Below are 4,146 nucleotides of genomic sequence, written 5' to 3'. Positions count from 1 at the left end.
CCTTTTGTTGTTGATACTCTATTTTATCTTAATTTGACGGAGGGCTCATATGCTCATGAGAGACTATAGAGATGGAAAGTGAGAAAGTACTCCTCATGGGGACTGGTCACACTGCAATCCCTCCTCCTCCATTTCTCCCTCCTTTCTCCTTTTAGGATTTTGGGCATGCACACACACATACCTAGTGTATTTTTATTTTCTTTCTTTCTTTCTTTTTTTTTTTTGAGAGTCTTTCTGCTGTAGGGTTAGTGTGCTTGCCAGAAAGACAGAAAGTGAGAAATCACTCCCCGTGGGGGTGGGGGCGGATGGCCATGCTGCAATCTCTTCTCTCAGTATCTTGGGCACGTAAGCACATGCACTCAGCGTAAATTTAAGCCACCAGGTCCAGGACTCGAACTGCGATCGACTACGTGGAAGTCCAGCAACAGCCATTATGTCAACTTCTGGTTCCGTCAGTATGTTTTTCAAATGGCAAGATATAAGACTGGAGTCAAGCATTTGGCAATGTGGGATCCAGCTGCCTTAATCATCATGCCACCAGCTGGCCTCTCCTTCCATTCTTTTTTCCCATAGGGCACATGGGCTTGCTGGAGAGAAAGCCAGAGACAGAGAGACAGGATAAATGAGAAATCACTGCCTTGGGGATGGTTGTGCTGCAATCCCTTCTCCTCTGTTCTCTCAGGATTTGGGGCGCACATGCACACACATCTGGCATGATTTTCTTTTCTTTTTTTAAAGAATTTTATTTATTATTATTATTATTTTAAATTTTGACCAGAGAAAGATAAAGTGAGAAAGTAAGCCACCAGGTCTGGGACTTGAACTATGGTTGGACTTATGGGAATCCGGCACCTTAATTCACTATCTGCCAACTCCAACTGGTGTGATTTTAAAGCTGCTGGGCCTGGGACTCGAACCACAGTCAGCCATATGGGAAGCCAATTCTTTACCATGCCAAATGCTGGCCCACCTCCCCCCCTTCTGTATATTTAAAGAAATCTTTATTTACATTTTTTAAACTTGCTATATGATACGTGCACTCACCAGGGAGAGAGTGAAAAAGTAAGTCACCAGGTCCAAGATGAACCACAGTCAGCCATGTGGGAGTCCAGTACCTTAACCACCATGCCTCCTGCTGGCCCCTTTTCTTCTATTCTTTTTTTTTTATAGCCTTTAATTAATTAAATTTATTGTTATTTAATTTGCTATAGGGCACATGCACTCACCAGAAAGAGAGAAAGCAAGTCACCAGGTCTGGGACTGGAGCTGAAGTTGGCCATGTAGGAGTCAGTGCCTTAACCACAGTGCCACCTGCTGGCCCCTTCCTGCCCCCCCCCTTTTTTTAAGAGGTTTTGCTATAGGGCTCATTGATTCACTGGAGAAACCCACACTTAGGGGTTGTGAATTTCCAATCAATAGCTTGAGAGCTCTGTGATGTTGGGATAGGAAAGCAATTATATATTTCACCACAACTGAAATTTGACATTTCAGTTAGGACCATGGCAAACAAACTACAGTATTAGCAATACCTACATGAAATTATTATATTTTCTTCCTTTTTAAAAGATTTTTGGTGGGTCCAGCAGGTGGCATGTTGGTTGAGGTACTGGACTCTCAGTTGTCAAGCAGGGTTTAAGTCCTGGACCTGCACACTTGATTTCTCACTCTCCCTTTCTCTCTGTCTCTCTCTGGTCAAAATTGAAGAATAATGATAATTAATATTTTTTTTTAAGAGTTTTTTGCCTAAGGATGCATGTGCTCACTAGAGAGAGACAAGAGACAATGAGAGGGAAAGAAAGAAATCATCCTCTAGGGAAATGCCCATGCCTCAACTTCTCTTCCATTCTACTTTCAGGATTTTGGGCACACAGGGTAGTCCATTTTTCAAGCTGTGGGGATGGACCTCAACCCCAGAGTCTGCCATGTAGGATTCAGTCAATGTCTTAATCATCAGGCCACCTGCTGTACTGAAATAATCACTATATTTTCATATGTCACAGTTGGTTACAAATTTCTCAGAATACACTTTTTTTTTTTTTTTAAGAGAGATTTTTGCGATAGGGCCTGTGCACTCACCAGAGAGACAGAAAGCAAGAATTCACCCCCAGGAGGATGGCCACGCTGAATCCCTTCTCCTCCATTCTCCTCTTGGGATTTTGGGCATGCACACACAAGCACCAGGCATGAATTTTAAGGTGTCAGGTCCAGGACTCAAACCATGGTCAACTATGTGGGAGTCCAGCAACGTAACCATTATGCTATATGCTGGTCCCTCAAAATATCTCTTCTTTAAAGATTTATTTATTTGTTATTATTTATTTTTAAATTTTACCAGAGAGTGAAAGAGAAAGAAAGGGAAAGTGAGAAAGCAAGCTGCCAGATCTGGGACTTGAACTGTTGTCAGCCATATGGGAGTCCAGCACCCTAACTACCATGCCACCTGCCAGCCCCCAAAATATCACTTCTTATACCACTTCTACTCCTCCCTAGATTCAAAATTATGGTAATTATTTGGGCTGGCAGGTGGTGTGGTAGTTAAGGGTGTTGGACTCCCACATGGCCAGCTGTGGTTTGAGTCCCAGATGTGACAGCTTTGCTTTCTCACTTTCCCTTTTTCTCTCCCTCTCACTCTGTCCCTCTCTGGTCAGGTTAAAGATAAACAAACAAACAAACAAACTTAAATAATTCTTAGGGAAAAAAGTTATGGTAATTATTACGCTTCCTGCTAGATTTTGTCATGTAATATGTAAACAAAGCATTATTGGGTCCAGCACATGGCGTGGTGGTTAAGGCGCTGGAATTCCCATATAGCCAACTACAATTCGAGTCCCGGACCTGGTGGCTTGCTTTCTCACTCTCCCTCTCTCTCCCTCTCTGTCTTTCTCTGGCAAAACTCATGTGAAAAATGATAATCATAATAATTTTTAATTAAGCACTATTATGTTACAAATTTATCAATATATTGATAATTCTATTCCAACATAATTGGGTAGAGGTTTTTGCTATAGGGCGCATGTACTCACCAGAAAGACAGAGAGAGAGAGACAGAAAGCAAGAAATCACCTTCCCAGGGGGGTTGGCCACGGTGCAATCCCTTCTCCATTCTCCTCTGGAGATCTTGGGCACATAAGCCACCGGGTCTGGGACTTGAACTGTGGTAGACTACATGGAAGTCCAGCGACATAGCCATTACACCATCTGCTGGTCCCTTATCTTGTACTCTTATTTACAACCTGAGTACAGGGCTTACTGTACTTCACCAGACTGCTAAAGGGTCCATGGCACAAAAAAAAGGGACAAGGAGGTGGCGGGGTGGTTAAGGCATTGTACACACTCCTACATGGCCACACTGAGTCCCAGATCTGGCGACGTGCTTTCTCACTTTCTCTTTCTAGTCAAATTCTTAAAAAATGAATGAATGCATTTTAAAAATTTTTATTTATTTAACTTTATTATTATTTTTCCAGTTTGACCAGAGAGAGGGAAAGTGAGACAGCAAGCCACTGGTTCAGGACTTGAACTGTGGACGGCCACGTGGGAGTCCAGCGCCTTTAACCACCACGCCACCTGCCGGCCCCCGAGTGAATAAATTGTTAAAAATTCTGTACTGACAATCAGTACAACCATTTCCTGAAATTAAATGCTTTCTTTTCTGGTGCTTCCCCAATGACACCCTATAAAGTCTGCAGGACTGCAGGCCTCCGGACTACGACTCCCAGAGGGTGAAGCGGGCTCGCGGCCTATCCGGAGTTAGGACAGTAACTCCATCCAATGGTTCCTGCGCTGTCCCTTGACAGCCTACGATTCCCAACATGCCTGGCGGCTGCTTACTCCTTGCGGGCGTTATGGATGCCTAGTTATTGCTGGGATCTGTAGTTGTCTCGCGTATCTTTGAGCGTTGGCTTCCTCTTATGGTGCCCGAGGGTGGGTTCGAGGAAAAAGGCAGGAAATGCAGCAATTAAACAAACAAGTCCTCTACATCCGCTGGCACGCCGTCCGGCTCCCGAGCACGCGAGGGCGGAAGTGGTGGTGGACGGCGCGGCCGGAAGTTCAGATCAGCTGATGGGGGAGGCGGCGCCGCAGCCGCCTAGAGGCCCCTGCCGCCAAGCGCTTCGTCCCGGCCCTGAGTCTCGGAGCTTGGGGGGG

Source organism: Tupaia chinensis, unplaced genomic scaffold (assembly GCF_000334495.1).
Source record: "Tupaia chinensis unplaced genomic scaffold, TupChi_1.0 Scaffold148012_1, whole genome shotgun sequence".
Lineage (NCBI taxonomy): Eukaryota > Metazoa > Chordata > Mammalia > Scandentia > Tupaiidae > Tupaia > Tupaia belangeri.
Note: the sequence above shows the minus strand (reverse complement) of the source record.